Consider the following 23064-nt stretch of genomic DNA (forward strand, 5'->3'; position numbering starts at 1 on the left):
GGCTTTTACATAATACTTAATTATCATTTTGATAAACTTGAATATATGCAAAATAACTTATAATTATGTATAGAACAAGCAATAACAAGTAATTAAAGTACCTCTTTGTTTTCGTATGTATCGGATCTCTACTCATACATCCATCTCTATAGGTCCAATTTTCGTTAAACACTCACTCACCTCTCATTTGTCTCCACCATAAACGCTCTCAGGCTCTTGTATCAGCTGTTTTGATAGGTAGATATAATTCTTCATTCCACATCTTCTAAATAGGAAGCACAATATGTTCAGTGCACAATGGTGTTACTACGCATCCTGAAGGGAAGAAAAGCACATTGAGGTTATGTCGAGTATACAAGAGCCGGCAACATAATAAACTATCCTTTCTAATCCATGGGTAAAGAGTCAGGATGGAGTGAACTGAAACAAACAAAACCACACTAACATGTATAAAATTGGTTGAGTTGATTTTGAGTTTAACGTCCCTTTCAGCAACCAGGCCATATGAGACGGGACCTACTGATTAACGTGGAATCCGAATCACCTGAGCTTCCGCCTGGAATTGAACCCGAGTCTCCCATGCCAAAGGCGAGCACACTAACTGCTTAGCCACGAAGGAGCTCATGTATAAAATTGGCTTTTTGTCTTTTTAACAACAAAAAATATTTTTAAAAAGAAGTACATCTCATCACTGTGTGTTATCACAGATCAAACTTGCCTACCTTGTCTACATATGTATATAAAATGAAAGGGACTATGTTTGTGACTTGGTACCTCTTGGATAACCGGACCGATCTCGATCAAATTTTCAATCAAGATGAGGTCAGGGCCTGGGTTGGTTTTTATCATTTCACTTCGATGGTACAGCTCAGATATAAGGGAGACATATAAAATAAATAAAATAACTCTTGAACCACGAGACCGATCTCAACCAAATTTGTCACAGAGATGAGGTTCGAGCCTGGGATGGTTTATCATTTTACTTTGACGGTGGAACTTAGAGGAGAGGGAGGGGAGATATATAAAAATACATAAAAATTAAAGTGACTACGATTGTAACTTAATTGGCCTTGTACAGAGTCGTATGATTAACGTCATACTAAAGGCCTAACTACTGTAGGAAACATGTGTTAGCCGAACTCTTTCGTATGCCACTAATCACGCGTCAGAACGACTCTGCATTATGCCCAATAACTCTTGAACAACCGTACCGATCTCGATGAAATATTCAACATAGATGCTCAGGTCTGGGTTGTTTTTTATAATTTTACTTTGACGGTCCAACTTAAGACAGGGGGGAAGATATTTTAAAATGATCGAAAATGATCGATATTAGTGTAGAATCCATAGTTTTTATGGTCGCTGAGACAAACAGTGATACTTCTGGTATCGTTTAAGTCCAAATGTGTCTCTTTATGCCCAAAATGAAATTTATTTTCCCTGTGCGAAGAGCGGGTATTATGCTGGCATTAAATAATTAAGAAGTACTATTTGTTATAAAATAAAACATTTATTTCACACTTTCCTTCCTTGGTTTATATAGCTACGTGAATTCCAGCTCCTCTTCTTGTCAGTTTAGTGCATTTTTAAAGGATTTGATCTGCTAGCAAAAAGGTAGCCATGCCTAATATATGGGAAATATTTCTCTAAACATTCTACTTTAACATGAATACTTTTTTTGTATTGTTGGATGGAATTACTACAATATCACATCAAACAAATACCTTTTCACTTGCATGTGAGAAATATTTACAAACAGAATCATACTATGGAGAAAGTACAAAACTTGCTTTAGTATTGTTATCATTAAGTTAAACTGCAACAAGGTTCGCTATTTGTTTTTCATCCATTTATATTCTTCATGCATCACTACAGAAAGAAAACGTAAAACATCCTTATCGCAAAACATTCATCTATGCTCGTCACGTATGGTGTACAAAACAGCAGAACAGATATGAGTGTGAACTTAGCACTACCACTTTTGAAAATAATAAATATTTGCATCCCATACGTTTGTACTGTGTTTGTACCGGATTGTACCGTAAAATGTTTCCTTTGCACCGGTCTCAAATTCGAAAAGAATCGAAAAATAAAGTGATCATGCTAAGTGCACATAAACATAGCGGACGATTTTTCGATTTTTTCGAATTTGAAACCGGTCCAAAAGACAATTTATACGGTGTAAACCGTTACAAACGCAGTACAAACGATTTGCAGAGAAAAATCTTCAGATTTATAGAAATTTGTATTCTGGTCCTGCTATGTTCACTTGAACTTAGCAAGACCACTTTATTTTTCGATTTTTTCGAATTTGAGACCGGTACAAAGGACACATTTTACAGGTACAGTCCGATACAAATGCAGTACAAACGTATGGGATGCAAATATTTATTATTTTCAAAAGTGGACCTGCTAGTAGAACTGATAACTAATTTCAGAATACAGGATCTTCAGAATTTCATCACTATGTATTAAAAAAAAATTACGTATTCTTTTAGGTGCAAGCCCGAAAATTTTCCTCACAACCAAGAACACACAATTACCTGTGAACGATAACTGAGAGACACATATGTATTTTGCGTGGTAGACTGGGGCTCCACCCATTTGCATTACTAAAAACAGTTACGATGTCTGTCTCAGTTTTCTACGAGGGGAAGGCAAGCGGAGGAACAGAGACCTTTTTTTGGGAGCAACTATCTTTTTGTACACCAAAAAGGATAGTTTTATATTACTTTCTTAAATTACTAAAATACAACATGTTTGTAGGCAATCTATGGACAGAGTCATCATTGAAAGGGTGGCACAGACCTCCTTTCCTGTCTGTAACCTTCTGCTACAGTTAAGGTAGTATAATTTTTTTTCTGGGTCCGAGTAAATTTTTGATCGTACTGTGTATTATTAGCTTTTACTATTTAATTTTCGGTTTACATATTAATTCCGTTTGTTTCTTGTCCAAATAAAAATTAATCAATAAGCTTAAGAATAATTAGGAAAAATTTATAAATCGGGAAATAATTTCTTTATTTATATATTATCTTTCATCGTAAATTTCTGTATATGGGCACCTCACTTGGATGATTATGGAAATTATACATTTTTATTTCAATGTAAATCACAGGTCAGCAATTGGGTAGAATTTTTTGAATTTGTCCACCAATCCAATATTTTGTAGAATATTTTAGACCCCATTCGTCCCGCTGAGATGTCCATATTCTGCTAAAATTCAGTTTCATCCGGATTTACTATTTTTCACTCGCTTTATATTTTCCGCCGCGAAAATTCCCTAGCTGTGATTGGGAACTATATTCTATCTCAGTATTCGGGCTCGACTTTGCTTCCTTTTTTTGTCGTGAATCAGCCATCGGAACAACATAGCAGGGTGAATCGATGCAGTGAATTTTAATTAAAGGACCGAATTTCCAGTAAATAAACAGGTAAAAGTAGTTGCTATATATACATAAACAGTTTGGAAGCCAGTTGGAATTCTAAAATATGAGAATTTTTATCTAAATCAGACAGAAATCAGTGAAATATGGATTTGCAAGTCAGTATCACCATGTTTAATTTCAAGGACAGGTATACAGTGCTAGTGATTTGATTTTCCGACTTCAAGTGATCTCCCACCTAAGATTTAGTGATTTAAAACCTTTTAAAATATTCCTTTCACCCTCCCAAGTTCAGTTAGGTTGCGGTAGCCTGTCAGATACAGTTTTGTGTATGTAGTTTATGTGATTTGTTTTACATGTGGGTTCTTTTGTAATCGAGTTAAGTTTTACTGTGTCATTGTAAACTCTAACAGGGACTCCTATTTTATCCTGAATTGATCCGGCTTTCAACGTAGAATGGGTTAAATAATTCAGTAAATGTTCCTTTCTCCTCAGGAAAGGGATCTTTTTTAATAGTTTTGATATGTCCCTCTGGGGCTATAAATAATACTCTAGTAACAAATTTGTTAGTTTCGGTGTAAGGGCCACCTGGCCCTAACTATTCCCTTCCCTTTTAGCATCAGAGCCGATTCGGAATGTGGTGATGTTTAGTGAATTGTTTAGCATAGACATGTAGTAGTTAATTTTGTGCAGTGATATGTAATATATGTGTAGTTTTGGCTTATTGTGATAACGCATGTATGTATTGATGTGTGTGAGAGTGTTATTAATTTGTTTAAGGACAGTGTATTGTTGATTCTTAACTATTCATCTCTTCTGGCCCAATTTAATAAGTAAATTCGTTCATAATTTAAACCTATTGTGATTTCGTAATATACAACATGTATTTATCTTAAATGGAGTACAAAGAATGTTCTTCAGCACAAAGTTTATTTTACACTATAACGCCACCTCGCGTTAGGTAAACAAACGCCCGTCGCTAGTGTTTTGTTCCCACGAATAGTTAAGATAATAGTTGATCTTAAAATCGCCTCTTTTTCTGGATTATTTAGAAAAATATGGTAGCTATGGTTCACGTGAGTAGTCAAATTAATAAAATACATTACTAGTTAACTATGCTGAAAAGTACGATGCGTTATGTAGTTTAATAATTAGATAATAGACAAAATTTAGCTTCGCTCTTGTCGCTAACTACAAGCTGGTATACATTGCGCTATTCCATCGCCAGACAATAGTTTCAAAAGTTTCCTTTCTTTACTTTCCGTAATTAATCCCATTGTTTATTTCAGAATACAAGCACATTTATAAAAGAATACAGCAAATAATATCGTATATACGATCATTAGGCTCTGAAGTGTGAATATAGGGTAGTTTGTATTGAAAAAGTTGAGTTTGGTCCCTACGAGTTTTCATGTATTGGTCAGTGCGCGAGAATATCTTTAGTGGCATATAGATTTTAATGTCTAGAGTGTAACTGCTTTGAACAGTTTTGAGTGTAATTAGAGAATAGGGTGTCTAGAAATGAATCTATGATGCGATAGGTGAATAAATATAAGTGAGTAATAATAATAATAATAAATATATATAGTTAATATAGTGAGTGTAATTAAATGATAGGACTCATATATATATATATATATATATATATATATATATATATATATATATATATATATATATATATGAGTCCAGTGTATTCTTTTGCCAGTTGTTGAATTAGTGATTGTTTAATGAATGTTCGAGCAGTGACCTCTACATCAGAATTTCGTATGAAAAGAGTGTTGTGTAGAAATGACAGACTATATTTTCACTTCGTAGTTTAACGATCAACCGTAATCGTTTAATTTGACCCGAAGAAGTGTTTAAAGAATTATGTGAGGATAATTCATATTTCGTAAATTCTATACAATTTTTCTGCTTTACATATTTCAGTATTGCAAGTAAACTTGATTGGTAAATACTTGTACGTATTAACTACCTACCTGGTCTAATGATGTGAGTGGTGTTTATGTAGTAAATATTTTGGTATAGTTCAAAAGTAACTACAGAACAGTATAGCTGTTTCCGCAATTAGTGCAGTTTAAGTATACTCGTCCAGCCTTTATTCGCGTTAGTACTTCGTTACATTGATTTTTTTCTTTTCCCACGTTACCTTACTAAGCTAAATTCGTCACTGTTCGTAGAGGTGACAGGATGGATAAGAGTAAATAGTATAGTAGGTTTATTACAGTAGAATTACATTATCCCGAACTAGACTCCTAGTCTCTCTATTGTATAACTATTACTGTTTCTATTTTTTAAAGATGATTTGGAACCAGAAGCGCAGGGTTAGCGCTTTTGTGGGATTGGGAGCTCTAGCAAGAATTTGGCAAACCACTTGCTAGTACAAAATTGTTTTATTTATTTTTTTTTAACTGTTTGGCTACTCCCTTTAGGATTTTCTTTATTTACCGACTTTTATACTATTTTCTTCATAATTTAACTTGAACTCTTCTCAGTTTTCCAGGGGTAGGATATTTTTTTTTTATTATTTTAGAAATTTTTAAATTTAGGCCAATGTCACTTTGCCCCTCCCCCTTTCATTCCTTGTTGGTTTGAGCCGAAGACGGTTACTAAATACCAATTTCACAAGAAATATCTTGTGAAGTTCTTATTTACAAGACACAGACTTGCTTCTTGGGAACGAGGTTTTCCCCAGTTGGCTACCCATTTAGTAAGCCATCTATTTAGGCATATTAAAAATATTTTTGGCCTTGAAGTCGACGATTGTCGCATATTTAAATTCGACCGTTTTTCTTTGTAGTATTTAGTGTTCTTTATTACTACTTCTTTTGGCGCGCCTCTGTTTCTCTTCTCTAGCTATCTTTCTATTTTTCTTCCCTAAGACTTCTTTGTTTCTTTCAATCTCCCCCCGTTTTAACTTGACAATTCTTAACCATTTGACATACCTTTATTTGAACTTGAATATTCAATTGAGATATTGCAGGACATAATTCGTAGACTTATTTACTTTCGTCAGAAATTAAGGGACCGTTTCCATCGCTATTTAGCCCACTGTAGTTGTGACCAATCGTCCAGTATACGACCAAGTTTTGCTTCCGTTTTCTCTACCATTTTTGATTGAAGTTTACCTTTGTGATAGTCATCGTCTCCATTCTTGTTTCGATACTGTGCTACAAAGATGAATTTTTTCGTGTAAAGTATGGGCACATGAGTGTTTGTTAAATTTTGAGGTTTAATCATCTGGATGGCAAAATGTAAAATGAAAGTTTTTGTACCGTAATGCAGTTTACGTACCTGCCTTATACCTTGAATGTTCATTACTTCGAAGTAGTTAAGGATGTAAGCGTTTAAAATTATCGCGCGGTTATCCATAGTATGGTCGAATCCAGTTCATTGAATATGATGCAGTAATGCTACCCTAAGATTTTATTAAGCAGTGTAATCAATTTTAAAATTGTAAGGAAATAATTAAATATATGTATATTGAATATAAATATTTAACGAATGTAAGTGTGATATTGAAAATAAATCTATGATATCGAAATACGTTGATTAATGTGAATAAAGGGTCCTGCTACCTATCCCAAACGGTTACGTTGGTTGCCATATTTTCAAATTCGACAACTGTAAAATGTAAATTTGGAATATACAGCCTTATGTTTAACATCATCCTTAGTCTTGTAATGTGATTAACGATGTGTGTATATTATCATCTAATATTATTGCTTTAATTGCATGTTACACGTGAATAAGGCAGGTTATCGTAATCCGAAACTATCGTCAAGTATATCCATAATCCGATGAACCTGGAATCTTCCCATATATTCATATCTCCATTTCCCTTGTCATATACAAACCTTCAAAACCCAAATAGTGTTCCATTTAGTGATCGTGGTCTTGGAGTGAAAGTGATTAGCAACATCTGTAATATCATACAAATTATTCGTCAACGGTTGTAACAAAATCTCTACGAATTCATGAAATTTTCGTTTTCTTTAAATTGTATATACAAATACGATTGCAAAATGTGTGTATGCAATATGACATAATATGACTATGATTTAAGAGATATTGAGTTAACGAAATAACAAACGAAGTAATTAAATGAGTGACTTAGTCAAATCAAAGCCAATGACAGGAATTTTAGTCATTCCTAATTTACGAATGGATGAAAATATATAAATAAGTGATTCTATAAACTGAATGCGTGTTAGTTGCAAATACATAAATATTACGTCATGTATATATTCGATTAAAGATAAATTACGTGCATGGACGCCAAGAAGGTGCGGTATGGACGTGAAATAAGATGTTATGCGAAACGACGAGGAAAGACTCGTTTTTGATAATATTCTTTTCGAAAAACCCTCTTAATATATGAGATGCAATTTGATGTCTCTAATGTTTAATTTGTATTTAAACTTTTTTCTTTATTTTTTTCTTTCTAACATTAAATTTAGATTGACACGATTTAACATTCTATGTATAATGATATAACTATATGTATACTTATTTGCATGTAATTAACATCTTTGTGTTTATTCTTGATAGATGTAATAAATGTTACCAAAATGTAGCTAGGTAATAATTTCCTTCAAAGCAAATCTAAACCTATTTACCTGTATCAATACATTGTCCTGTATGTTTGTGTGTGTGTGTGTGAATGAGTGATAACTTTAGTTTTAAGTGGTGACTTTTAACGTTAATATAGAGTAATAACGTTATTATGTATATGTTACTATAACCTGTGTATATCTGATTCATGACCGAGGTCATGACATAACTAATCCAAAGGTAATCCAAATCGGCTCTGAAAGGCAATCCGAAATAGCAGAATAAGCTGGGGACAATGACAGTTTTTTCAATATTTCAAGAACTCCGATTTGTGGTAAATATGTGTATCATTTGGGATTGTTTTCTTCATTACCTAACTCATGCGTGTATTCGACTTTCACTATGTAAAATCAGTCACTGGATGAAAGTTATTTAATACTCAGAAATAACAGATAAATAATTGAATTAATACTTCTCATCATCTGGGCTGGGTCAGGGTAACCCCAACTAGGACAGCTACCTGGATCCAGGTCAGAGTAGTATGACGGAACATGTGTGTCATCAGGAATAGTTCAGAATTGGTTCTCAATTAATAAAATATGGATCTGAAGCACATTCCAATATCTATTTAAGCTTCCTTACTATATTTTCATAATTATCAACTATTTCTTCACTTCTAATTTCTTCTTTCTCTTCCTCTTTTATCTTCGTCTGTATTAACCCTAGACTATCCAATATCCCAAAGTTTCCTTCTGGTCTATCCCTACCTCCAACTTAATAGATTTTTCTAGAAGACCTTTGTAAACTTCCCTTTTCCCTTCTATGCTCCTTCTTCTCCTTCTCCCTATTCTACCTCCCTCTTGATTTTCATATATCTCTTTCTCAGTTTTTTCAACCTTTAAATAAAACTGAAGATAAATCGTAACTGGGAATTGTCGCTGTAGGCGCGGTCAATAATTCAATTAATTTTTCCTTCGGGAGTCCAATATTAAATAACTAATAAAGAAAGATATGAAGAACAGAAAAATGAAAATTTATTTTAGTTTATTTATTACTTTGATATATTAAAGATTAAAGTTGGCGATAACAAAAAAATGAACGATTTTACATTTCAGTATTAAATAACTAGAAGGGTCACTTCACTTCTTTCTCTCTCCCAATCACGATGTTTCTCTCTTTCATGTCTCTGGCATCATCACTGGCAAGGAACCCCAAATTTTGCTCGGGCTTAGGATTGGAAGTGTTAATGTGTCACACTTGTATTCTATGACTTAAAGGGGTGGACAAAAAATAAGTAAATAAGGATGTACAAATATAATGAAAGTATCTTGAAGAAAACCCACTAACACAGTATTATCTATCACAATCTTATGGTGAGCTGTTTAGCAGATATACAGTATATGGTTAGCATAAGCCACTTTGGAGCAGAAACCCAGCTTCACTTCCCAATGGGAACTTACGTAATTTGGATCATACATTAAGCTGTAGATCCTCATCTCATATAGCCTCGCTGCTGAAAGGGACGCTAAACTTTTAATCAACCAACCTAGCAATAATTTTGTGTCTTTGATTGAATCAGAGATCTTACATCAAGAGGAAGTGTTCTAGTATTCTCTATTATTCAATATAAAAACATAAAGAAGTAAATATGTTAATTTTACACACAATAATTTTCGCAATATTGTAATTAACCTTTTATGACATATTCTTCATTGCTGAACGTAAAACAAAACAAAAAAATGAGCAGATATACCTCGTAAATAAAATAATTGTGTCATATTATTAAAGTGTGAAAACAGATCTGAGTCATCTAGACGAATGGTTCCCAATTAATTCAAAGTTGCTGACCACTTTTTATCTTTATCTTAGGCTTCGTACCTTGCACCTTTATATATTGGTATCTACGTTGAAGTATAGTTGAACAATATTAACACTTCAAATATCTATTTATATTTATGTTACAAGCATGCGCCATATAGTACGCATATGTGAGATTTTAGATGCCAGGGGAAAAATCGTAATCTTTTTGCTTCGGACAATGTTGAAGATCTATATATTCACACAATTTAGTGTCTTTAGATGACTGCTTTCTGTGAGAAAATTTGATAACAGATAGAGACACATTATTCACACACACACACAGACATTCTTTTATATATCAGTAAGGGAGAATGAGCAATTATAAGTAACATGAAAAAAGTTGCTCTTGCTCATTCTCAGATAAAGTCAAATTGTACCACATCACACTCGAAAGTATTTCTTATCCATAAGTTTTCAAAATCTGGTGGAGAAAAACAATCCTTGAATTTAGTTGCTATATCATTGAGGGCAGAACTCCTTCGTGGCTACGCGGTTAGCGTACGTGTCTTTGTTGTGACAGACCCGGCTTCGATTCCCGGTGCTATCTTATGTGGTTAGGATTCTACTGTAATCAGTAGGTTCCGTCTCATATAGCTTCGCTGTTGAAAGGGACGTCAAATTCAAAATCAGCTCAACTCAACTTTACTAGGTGACTCACTTGTAGATAATGCACACTTCTAGTTTGCAGTTTGTTTCCATTTTTACTGACATATGGATAACGCCATGGCATTCTTTTGCCTATACTATTGAGACGTTCATTGTACAATAAACTGCTAGTTTGGAAAAGTTGGTCTTATTAATTATGGAATGTAAATACTGTAATGTAAGGAACCCGTTAAAATTGTTCCGTGGATCTCTAGGGGTCCACGGATTACCAAATGGGAAACACTAATCTAAACTATTATAAGTATTTGGCACATAACTGCAATACTATATTGTCAATTTTTATGCATAAGTTTCCGTTGCACCACAATCATAAAATCGAATTCTTGACTCTGCGGCAGGGGTAGGTGGAAAGACCATGCAATTCAATTCTCTTGGAGGCGGAGATGATGTGGTGTGCAACGGCCTATACTGTACGGATTGATCTTGCATGGCGGTCCGTATATCTACCAAGTGTACTGGACTCAATTCCCAGTTGTGGTTCAGAAACCACATTCTTCGTAACCTCGGTATTGTACGAGAATAAACAACGAAAAGTTTCAAAATCTTCACCCTCATTTAAGAGGTAAATGCTGTTCTACTGGCCTATCTTGACTCGAAATGCTCTTAAGAGGATCCATCACGACGAAATAAACATATCGCCAATTTTACAGTAATTATATGATATCTTCAAATGGATAAAAGATAATTGGAAAATGGAACAAGAGCTCCCCAGACAATATTATTTTACATGAGATAACGTTATCACGACTCTCTTATCTGCTTTCTATTTCCAGCCATTTAGAAAATCGACATTTATTTTTGCGTTTATAAATCGCTGAAAACGGAAAGCTACTAGGTGACTCATGATAACGGTACCTCATGAAAAATACTATTGTCTAGCGCGCTCTTGTTGCACATTTCGATTATCTTTTATCTATTTGAAGATATCACATAATACTGTAAAATTAGCGGTATTTTAATTTCGCAGTGATTAGGGCTCTTAAGAGTCGGAAAGAACAAATAAAAAGTTTTATTTCGTTTCTTATTTGGAACACCCTATGTGTAAATTAAACCATGGAGTAATACTTAAAATGAAAAGTAACGTGAATTAGTAATACAATGTAGTGTAGAAACCTCTCTAATGGTTACCCGAGGCCTTTTTAGTTCCCCTTGCGTCTCTTGTCACCCTAGAAGACGAAGAGATTGTAGAAGCATTCTTGTATGAACCAGCGAGCACCGTCACTGAGCTGACGAATGAGCAAAGACAAGGCAAAGAAGCAGAAACAACGCAGAGCGAGAGGAGCATCGGCATGACAACATCGAGAGAGGCCGCATGCCGCATGCAGCTTCTGCAGTCAATTAGCTCCTAGCAGCAAGGGAAAAAGGTTCTGAATAATGAACGACATAATGGAAACTACAAGGATTTACACAGAATGTGGAATTACACAACACAAGAGGGAGAAACAGAGAGAGAGAGAGAGCGTGAAACATAGTATAAAGCTGAGAAAGACACTAAAGGCGCACTCTTGCGGTAGAAAACGGAAACATAAAAAGAGGATATTTTGTAAGACTGTGCAAATTGCCCTGACCTTCCCGTAATATGCATATCTTAACAAAAAAAAAAAAAAAAAAAACAACTGAAAAGCACATTCAAAGAACAAGTTCATTACGTTGTTCCCTGGAGGACAATTTTCACGCATTCTGTTCTTGGGATTTTATTCTCATCTCATTATAGACGCACCTAGATTTTATTTCAAAGGACAGTATTGAAGTGTATCAGGGGCGTCCGAAGAAAATTTTCTAGAGAGGGGTCCATCTCTATGGTTGCTATATTACGTATGGTATATTTAATATACGTGGTTTGCTATATTACGTATACATTTTCGTGAACCAGACACAGAGGGTCCCACACTGCCCTCCCCTTTGGGCACCCATGAAGTATATGATTAACATTTGGTTAAAGCAATAGAAATGCATGTAAAATAATTATTTACACACATAATTCTCGAAAACATATATTTGAAGATAAGTGTACTAATCCTCCACAGTATTTGTAACTGGAAAAATGCAGATTCGGAGGCTCTTGATTTCTATTCAGGAAATATAACAAAGCAAATATCTATTAAAACTCACTGAGAAGAGTTGAATAATAAATACTTTTGTGATCATTGTATATACTTATTTATTAAAATTGAAAAATAATTATTAACAGTTTCAATAACTTAATGTTATCTTCATCAGACGTTAACTAGTAAAAACATCTTCATAAGATTAAATTATTATTATTGTATAATTTCAACTGTTTCACTTCATAATTTTAAATTTAATACGTAACAATCAGATGTTGTTATAATTTACTCTTTCATTTTAAATTTTTATTACAATAGTTTTTTTCATAATCATTAGACCTATTATTTTCACTTTTCTCTTTAATTATTATCATTATTTTAATAAATTATTCCAAATATCAGTTAATTTTGAAGTTTCTTCTCAACTCAATGTTGTATCACATAATTTTATTTTTATTACTGCTCTTAAAAATTTTTCATATCTGTAATTATTGTCCTTCCATTTGTTCTAACAATCCATCTCATAATTCATGAATTTGAAGTCTATTTTTCCTGTTCATTAATCTTTCACTTTTTTCTCTCTTAATCCTTAGCGCTTCTTTCCAATTTCTTATTATTGTTCTATTCTCTTTTTCTAGACCTTGGACTACGATTGGTTGAAAAAACTTTTTTTTTTTAATTTGAAAATGGGTAGAGCGCAAACGTTGCAACTAGTGACAGAGACTTTGCACAAAAAAAAATTATCGGCACATCCCTTACACTGCCGCATCCGCCTTGAAAATTTAAGATTTTGGTAAAGCGGCAACCCGCTTAGCTCTACAGAAACGTCGAATGTGGCGGCTTCTGATTGTCTATAATAAAAGATAAATGTTCAGAGCATAAATTTAGTCTCATTGACATTAAGAACTGTTTTTAGAATATTCTAAATGTGCAGCTCTCTGCTCGTTTTGTTTTCGGGCCGAACGCAAAATAACCCAGAGCTCACGACGAGGACGTGACTGCACTGCGAGCTCCAACCACCATAACTAGATTTGTCTTTTTTCTACCAATACAGCTTTTAGTTGTAATTTTTAGACTTAAGTACTTCTTCGATTGAAACTTGAACATTCGTTATCTCGATTCTAGTGTCGCCTTAATTATCGCCTCTCTAGTTTTGAAACCATGGCCTTTAAGTGCTGCTTCTGTCACTAATTTTATAGTTCGCTCGACGGCTTGCATATTGCAAGGAAACATCGCTGCAGATTCTTCTACAATCGTGCAGGTTCGAATTGTCCTCTATTTCTGCATCTGATAACGTCCCGATAATGGGAGGCTCTGTTACATCGTCGATCATTTCGAGGTAGCAATCCGCTTCAAATCTTAACCGAGGAACAACAAATTTACGAATCTTTTTCGGGTTTTTCTACATCTTTGCACAAGTTTCCTTGATCCGTCTCCAAGCTACTGCCCTTATTTCATTGCTGGGGGCAGAAATCATCGCTGCGCAATAAATCAATTTGTTTGAATGACAGTGTGGACTATTTTTCTATATCCATGGGTAAAAACTTTGAGAAGCAGATGATATTCCATAGATGTCTGGCTCCTTCTGTACATGAAGGCTGTTGACGAATTCCAAACCATACCGATGCGTAGACACGAATGACATATTCTGCAGAAGTGTAAATTTGTTTTTTGAGTTGACGTTGCTGACGTAAAGTCGTAGTATTCTGCACGCAAATGTTAGACACCGTGACTGCACCACGGGACTTGGCTAGATCTAAGGAGCATATTCCTGATAACACAGCATGGCAGATTTTGAATAGATACTTCTGATCTTTCATTCAGAAGTACCATTCATTCTTCCAGCATTTACTGCTGTCCCGTCACTGGAAGAATGAATGGTGTTGTAACGTGTCTCGAAAAAACTTGGGGGCCGCGGTGGCTCAGTGGTAGAGCGTTCACCTCTGGTGTTTGGGGTCCCGGGTTCGATCCCAGCCCCCGAAAATGGACTTTATGGTGGATAAATACCGTGTGCGTGGGTTTTCTCGGGATTCTCCCGTTTCCTCCCACTTTCTTCATTCCACCATTTCATTCATTACTCATCATCACCGTCTCCTTTAGCCTAACCGGCATAACTGCGGGACGTAAAATTCAAAGATTTCATTTTCGAAAAAACTTAAATAAAGGAGTTCAGCACTTTGTTTCATTGCTGCATACAAACGAATTGTCGTTAAAACATCTGATGAATATCTTGGATGATGTTTACAACAGGGCCAAACACGTTCTCAGGACCCATAGATGCCCAGTTAGGAGACTGTAAAAAGAGAAAAGCTGTGAAGTTTCACCCAATTACAGCAACATGGGCAACGTAGATAAAGAATATATCAGATCTCAGTACTGATCAGAAGTATCTACTCGAAATCTGCCATGCTATGTTATCAGGAATATGCCCCTTAGATCTAGCCAATAAGAAACCAAATCCCGTGGTGCAGTCACGGTGGCTAACATTTGCGTGCAGAATACTACGACTTTACGTCAGCAACGTCAACTCAAAAAACAAATTTACACTTCTGCAGAATATGTCATTCGTGTCTACGCATCGGTATGGTTTGGAATTCGTCAACAGCCTTCATGTACAGGAGGAACCAGACATCTACGGAATATCATCTGCTTCTCAAAGTTTTTACCCATGGATATAGAAAAATAGTCCACACTGTCATTCAAACAAATTGATTCTTTGCATAGACTTCACATTTTTGTTTATAGATAATGGTAAGGACTTATTTTCTTCTTTTAAGCACTTTGTTATTATCATTTTCTGCTTTTAAGCTCTTTTGTTAAACTCTGATTAATATTTTTTTAAAAAATATTTTTATAATATATTGTAATTGTTTCTGGTTCAACGACATTTTCTAAGCTGAAGGTACTTGGATAATACTTACTGCTTATTTTTTTGTAGGATTCAGAAAAAAATTCAAACCGGGACCATATGCTGATGAAACACCTGAGAGAAAAAATCAAGAAATCACAGCTTTGTTATATCACGGTTGAAAAGAAAAATAAAATGAAATGAAATCTTTAAGTTTTACGTCTCATGGTTATGCCGGTTAGGCTAAAGGAGACGGTAATGAGGAGAAATAAATGAAATGGTGGAATGAAGAAAGTGTGAGGAAAACGGGAGAACTCCGAGAAAACATACGAGCACAGCGGTTGAAAAGAAGTTGAAAACTGTTCTTGTTAAAAATTTAATTTCGTTCAATTGTCTACCGTATTTTCAACAACTGGTTAATAAAACACGACTGTTGATATCTCATTAATAACGTCATTTTTTTTTTTTCATTTTTAGGAATGTCAAATGTGATTTTTACGTAAGTTATACATGGTAAATCTTAAACTATACCGTACCATACTGATTGGACAGACTTATTCACACTGGCTTGTTCTTTTTTTTTTTTTTTTTTTTTTTGTATTCTCAAAATACATATTAGATATTTCTTTCTTATCCTGTAAGGAATTAATAAATAAATCATATGTTTTTGCAGCAATAGAAAATCGAGAAAAATAGCATTGAAATGAAAATGTTTTATTGCAGTCTTTTTTTTTCTAAAAAAAAAAAAAAGGAAAAAAGTTTCTCATTGTAGCTCGCGCATTGTCCCAGTTTTACTAATTGGGTGGATTTGGAAAGATATTGCACATGCATACATAGAAAAAGAAAAAAATTAAATTGTCTCATTGCATTTGGTGTGAAAGTATATATTTGGACTTAAACTTCGGTATTTGCTCAATTAGAGCTAAACTCACCTAAGTTTAGCTGACTATGAAAACCTCGAAAGATGTTTGAGCATGCGTGGTCTCATATACAATTCCAAAAAAAATGAATTATTTCTTAACGTCCCTTTAGGCTAAGAGAGACGTATCATTAAGGTAAGTAAATTATGATGGAAGAATTGGTGGAATGTCGTTGATGGAGCAAATGGGAGTACCCCAAGAAAACCCACGGCCGCCCAACAGAAAGTTACTTGTCCAGGGATCGAACGAAGGACTCCCCACTCATTAGAACTAAGCTCTAGCATTGGGCTACCATGCTCTCCCGTATAGAATGCAGTATTTTGCATGTTAACAGGTCTTGTATTCATAATATACTATTTAAGAAACACTTAATGAAATGAAATAAGAGAAAATTAAAATTATCTGTGCTTTGTGTGGCTCCACGTAGACAATTGTGATAGATAGGGTTCGAAAGTTGAAGACGTAAAAACATGTCTAAAAAGGACCTATAAAAAACCTACAAATATCTTTAAAAGGGCCTTAAAACTTGAGAAAAGGGCATAAAAATAAGACCCAATTTACCCAGAATTACATATTTTATGAATATGATGCTCAAGGAATACAAGCTTCTGGTAGTATACAATGCCAAAAACTTTATCAATGAAATGTTTTTCTTTGTCGTTCAATTTGCATTTTTGTTATATTGTTTCTGTTGTCCAAGTTAAATTCTACATTTTGAACACTTTTGGAGAACAACTAGAAGCCGGACACTTTTAACGAAGGCCAGGACACCACACTTTCCGTGACACTCTGAAATTATAAGTGATCTGTGTATCAGTTAGGAGATAATAAAAATATTTAAATACTTTATGCTTTAAATTGTAGGTAAAGAACAAAATTACTTCCCCGCTGGACATGAATTCGGCAGCCTTGAGCAGCAAGACGTACGAAAATAAATTTTTTATGTGCCTTTCCGCAGGAGCAGCTCAAGATAAAATTTTCACCTGGCCAAAGAGATTTGTTGATCCTTTTTTTTAAGTCCTAATCTATTGTTTACATTCCATTACAGTTATTTTAATAATTTAGACGCCATTTTTCAGAATGAGGTAGGGCGGGTTCTACTGCGATTCTAATGGGAGTTAATGGCCAGTAAATTTATTGTCGAAAGATGAAGGTGAAAGAAAGACGTTAAGACCTATAAAAAGCTTTCTAAAAGACCAATAAAGAAAATAACGCAGAAAAAGGCAAAAAAGGACAAATAAAATCCACCATTTTTTGAACTACAATGACCCGAAATAAACATATATTAATGTTAAGCCTCGTCTTTGGGCACTCGTAAAAAAGAAGAATTTTCTTCAACTTTCGGGCCCTCGTGATAGAAAATGACATTCTGCCACTCAGATCAAGAGATAACATCGGTCGTTTGTGATTAGACGTTCTAATACGAACTAGGTAACATTTTATTGAGTGGTCATTTTGACACTGGACGTTGAATCTCCACTCTTCACGTAGCGCTTCATTTCTATCTGACAGTTTCCCTATTCACCATTCACCAGTAACGGTCTGCCTTTGTTTGAAGTCCATGTGGATATTTATTTCTCCTATTAGGAATAATAATATTGCTTTTCTAAATGAATTTTCATTAGCAGACCTAGGATTTATGTGTAAATACATATTTTTAGTTTGACAGATTACCACTGTTATATCTTCAGGAATAAAAAGGTTTGCAGTGATTTCAAACACATTTGATTGTCCATATTATTACCTTCAACGCAACCTTTTTACATATTTAAGGGAAACCTACCCAATTTAATCGTCCTAAAATTGTTCAAAAGAAAAAAAAATAGGTTTCATTTCTTTCGTTAATCCTCTATTCAAACCAGAAGTGGTAAAAATTAATAATTCTCGTTTCCAGCACTCATGAAAAATCGATATTATGTAAAAAAAGAAAAAAAGTTTTCTAAATGAATTCAGTACCACAAGATTATATTTCATCTCTGACGTTATATCTCTATTGGAAACGGAAGTGGTGTACATCCACTATCACTTCCGGTTTAGATATTAACCTCTTTAGAGTGACCTTAAGTAACGTAGTCACTAATGCTCTCACCTTTGGTGCGAGTGGTCCCGGATTCGATTTCCGGTGGGGACACTCGGTCGAAAAAGTAAAAGAGCTTTCTCAAGCCAGTCAGCATGACTGAGATTTTCCTCATTCACACCAGGCAAATGCCGGGATAATATCTAACATACAGGGTTTTCATAAAGTCTGGACGGATTTAATTTGCTTATAATTTTCATAAAAATGCTCATAATGAAATCAAATAAAGTGCAAACGGTAGCGGAAGGATTAAATTTTTAGTTGGCAACACTGTTAGATAAGCGGCAACTCTGAACACGTTGAGAGAGGGAGAGGGAGGGCAAGGGTCAGTTTCTTACCAAATTCCATCCATTGTTGTTTTCATTGTTGTTTCAATGTTGACTGTTAAAAGTAAGTTGTAAGCTGTATTGGTGTGTGTGTCTTTTAAAGAAATAAATAAATGAAAAACTCCTCTGAGAAGACTATTTTTTTACCGTATCAAAGATGGCGTCGGTGAAAGAGAAAGCGCAATGTGTTCTGTGGTACGCAGAGCTAAAATCACCAATTCTGGTGTGTCGAAAGTTCACCAAAGAGTTCAAAAAGCCGGCACCGACTGAGAGTGCAATCCGAAAGTGGCATGCTAAGTTCTTGGAGACAGGAAGCGTCCTGGACCGTCCTCGAAGTGGGAGGCCGCCAACATCGCCTGCAACACTGAGCGCTGTGAGTGGATTCCAGCGCCGCCTACGCGAATGTGTGGACGTAAATGGCGCCCAGTTGGAGGTGTGGCGGTGACTGAATTGAGCTGGTGCAGATTACAGGTAAAAATTTAATCCTTCCGCTACCGTTTGCACTTTATTTGATTTCAATATGAGCATTTTTATGTAAATTATAAGCGAATTAAATCCGTCCAGACTTTATGAAAACCCTGTATAGGTCCCAAGCCGCTTCCTTCCTTCTCCAATCCTTTCTTCCTTCCTTTTCCTTGGATGGTGTGATTGCCGACGGATGGCATCCCTCATACGTGCCGGGCTAACATAGCTATAGATGCTGAAAGCCTAGAAATCTAATTCGTAATTGCTAATTTCTAAGCTCCTTAGAGCAAAAACGGTAAAAGATAGCAAGTAATGCTATTTTTGATATGGATTCACTGTCCAAAGAACATATTTTAAGTTTGATTTTATCCTTCTTTTTGCAACCAGTGGTTATCCATACACTACTTTTAATGTCAGTATTAAAATTCCCGTACTTTGGAAGACTACTATATATGCACAGTGTGAAACGAAACGTGTATTTTAATTGCTTCGCAGAGCATATGTTGCAGACTATTAACTAACACGTATTTTTCATTAAATTAGAAAACAATCTGCAAAGTACGTAACTTCAAAGCAGCAAACCCGCTTTAAAACGTTTGCATAATTTACAGTTACAAAAAGGAGGATTCTGTTTTTAATTCAAACTTTTATAAGACGATTACATTTTTGTGTTTGTGTATGTGTCTGTGTGTTTTAATACGGTAAGAGACAGATGAATCAAAATATCTGTGTAAAAGATAGAAAGATATTTTAAAAAAAAAAGCCCTGAGGAAAAAAGTACGCTTAATTTTAATGTTAAACAGAGTTCCCCTTAATTAAAAAATAAGCAAAAAAGATCTCTTAGAGTGCAATCCTTCATAGAGAAGTAATTAAAGTTATGATTTGACCTCTTTTTTAGTTATCTAGATGAAAGAAACGCTTAAATATCTTTTAAATAAACAGTTTTATTTTGTTGCATTCGTTCGCTCGAATGTCATCAGTTACTAAAAATTAAGGATTTTCTTCTTCCTCCCTTTTTTTTTTTTTTTTTTTTTTTTTTTTTTTTTTTAACCAGGAAAGAAAATTTTAAAACCGAAACAGTAATAAGTTACTTCATGTTAACAATTTTAGTTTTCAGGACGTTTTCGTAATTATAAAGTGCGAACACAATAAAACAAGCAAGAAAATTATACACATAAAGCGTTACAAAAGTTTTGTCTAATTAAAATTTGTATAAAAACAAAAGAAGTACTTTATAAATTATGGTGAACGTTTCTTTACTTCAAACACAATAACTGATATTTCGTAGTTTTACATGTATATATGTATGTTAGAAACTGTCATTCAACTAATGTCACAGAGACTTACATGGTTAGTGTACTGGCGTAAGGCACGGGGAAACCCAGGTGTGATTACGGATGGGAGTTGTTTATTTGGTTCGAATCTCACGTTAAGCTGTAGCCCCACTTTTCATATAATCTCGATAATTAAAAGAACGTTAAACCTTAACTCAACCATGAACTAAACTGTACGGTTACCGAGCTCCTTTGCCGCTATATGGTTAGCTTGCGTGCTTTCCGCGTCAGTAGCCCTGGTTCGATTTCCGGTGGAAGCTCATGTGGCTCGAATCCCACATTTGGCTGTAGGACTGCGTCTCATATAATCTTGTTGCTGAAAGAGAGGCTAAACTATATAATTTAACCAATCAAAGGCTACTTTACGCGCTGGTGAATCGGGTTCAAAACCTGATGGAAGTTCATGCGGTTGTAAAAATTAGTAGTTTTTGTTGTCATACAGAACAATAGAACATCTAAAGTTTCAACTGATAATAATGATAAATTTTAAATTTATGAAAGTGACTGAATGCAAATACCAAAAATTTAAAAAAAAAATATAAAAATGCAATACCTAAAAGAATGTTATTTATTCATTTTTTAAGGCATCACTTTGTAACTTGTTGTGGTACAGAAATGTAACGTAAAATAATCAATTGATTTTAATGTTAACACGTCTCATGGAGAATGAAAGAAGTTGTTACATTGAAGTAAGATAGTATAGATAAAGATAAGTTTATTAATTTTCATAATGTGATCTGATAGTTTTTTTTTTCCTATAAATATTCGTACCTATTTATGTGACGTTCAGAGGCAGCTCGTGAAGTACCGTACATTAATCAAAATTACAGTTTTTTTTTCGTTTGGAACTAAAAGAAGAAACCTTTCTTAATGTCCTAACTGTTGTATACAACAATTAATACATTGGATAATCTTTATTTCCTTAGTTTCAAGTACTAAAACTTTATTTTTTACCCGTGTGACTTTCCTTACATGCCGCCTCAGATGGCATTAATCTTAAAAAATTTTTAACTAAGTACTCTGAGGTATCAAACAAGTGTGACATTATTTTGTTTTGGTTTCAAAAGAATAGCCTAAACTTAAAGGATATAGCCATTATGTTTAATAGTTAAAAAAAGAACACATTGATTAGCAAAATTTGTTTCTGAACGCTTAATCTTTCAAGTTCATTCCACCTTACAGTTTTTGCCTGAAATAAGTAGGTTACAAGTATGTAAAAGCATGTTAACATTGCTTACCGAACATCGAAACTAAGTTTTAGAACAATAGTAACGTTACTGCTTTCAGGCTACGTGTCAATGACGAAGCTTGAATAAGGTAATCAATTTCTCCATTCAAAACTTACGAGCGAAAGAAGGGGAAGTCAACAAACGTTCTTCTTTAAGTATAATAAAAATTACAGTTCTGAACAAATTTCCAATAGAATTTAGTTTATAGCACTCTTCCGTTGATATTTCACAAGCTTTCTCTTAATACTGATTTATAAACAATTAATTTGCACTTCGGGTGCAATATAAGATAAACTAAGTATAGCACACTGAGTGCAAGATAGTATTATTTACGTTGGAAATCCAATTTTCAGAGTTAATATTATGGCCAATTACAATACTTTTCTGTTGTGAAACGCTAAGTTATTTTGCAATAAAGGAGTAATACGTAAATAACACTTCAGATTTACTGAATTTCACATACGATTGATGAAGAGGATTCATGGTTTCGCGAAAATAGGCGGGTTTCTCACTATCCTGGTTCCTATGTTTCTGGCTTGTACACAAGTAATTATCATACCGCATGCACATTAAACTTACCCCTAGTGGACCACTTAACGATGGCTAGGCATCATTTCATTACTTCAATCACACTGTAATCCGCCACAAAAAGACGCTAGAAACCAGTTTAACATTCCCACATGAAAACACACATACGCATAACAAAATGTTACCACTGACATCTTACATACAAAATGTGCTACACATACAAGGTGATCATGAATACCGTGTCATAAATTTCTCAGATGATTCTGCTTACCAAAACATAAAAAAATGTTTATATAAACACATGTATTGAATCACGCAAATTTCAAAGCGAGAGTTCTCTGAGAATAAAGTCTAAAATTTAAGGAGAATGTTTGAATAATATGCTTCTGGTGGGTAGACCATGCCCGCCTGGTGTGTAATGTTCTCAGACGGTAGTGTCCTATTAAATATGATTGAAATAGAAGATGAAGTACATAGCAAGATACATGCTACTTGCATCTGTGGACGTGTGATGCCACCTCAAATACGATGTGTCACTCGTTTAAGTAGGACTCTACCCTCCGAGTACGTTGCACTCTAGTCTTGGCATGGTGTTCCCACCAGAAATCTTATTATTCGAATCCTTCTTAAATTTTAGACTTTTTTCTCAGTGTTTGTTGGAGTTTCTTTTAGAGTGAACACACAAGCAATAACTTTTTTCTAATTTTCTTATTGGTTCCGATGTCCAATAATCCTATTCCTACCGTTCATTGCGTGATACTGTCCTAGTTAAAAATGTTGCTTGGTAGTAATTTATATACAGGCTGTACAACATGTTACT

At 34.5% G+C, this 23064-nt stretch overlaps 1 long non-coding RNA gene across 2 annotated transcripts in view; it reads right to left on the reverse strand.

Moving 5' to 3' along the window:
• Nucleotides 1-23064, reverse strand: part of LOC145662014 (uncharacterized) — a 60706-nt gene that overhangs the window by 2953 nt on the left and 34689 nt on the right. For both annotated transcript variants that reach the window (XR_014126948.1, XR_014126947.1), the window contains exon 2: nt 181-315. This is a non-coding gene — a long non-coding RNA (uncharacterized LOC145662014). The remainder of the gene's footprint in view (nt 1-180; nt 316-23064) is intronic.

Source organism: Thermobia domestica, chromosome 10 (genome assembly GCF_964235325.1).
Source record: "Thermobia domestica chromosome 10, izTheDome1.hap1.1, whole genome shotgun sequence".
In the NCBI taxonomy this organism is placed as follows: domain Eukaryota; kingdom Metazoa; phylum Arthropoda; class Insecta; order Zygentoma; family Lepismatidae; genus Thermobia; species Thermobia domestica.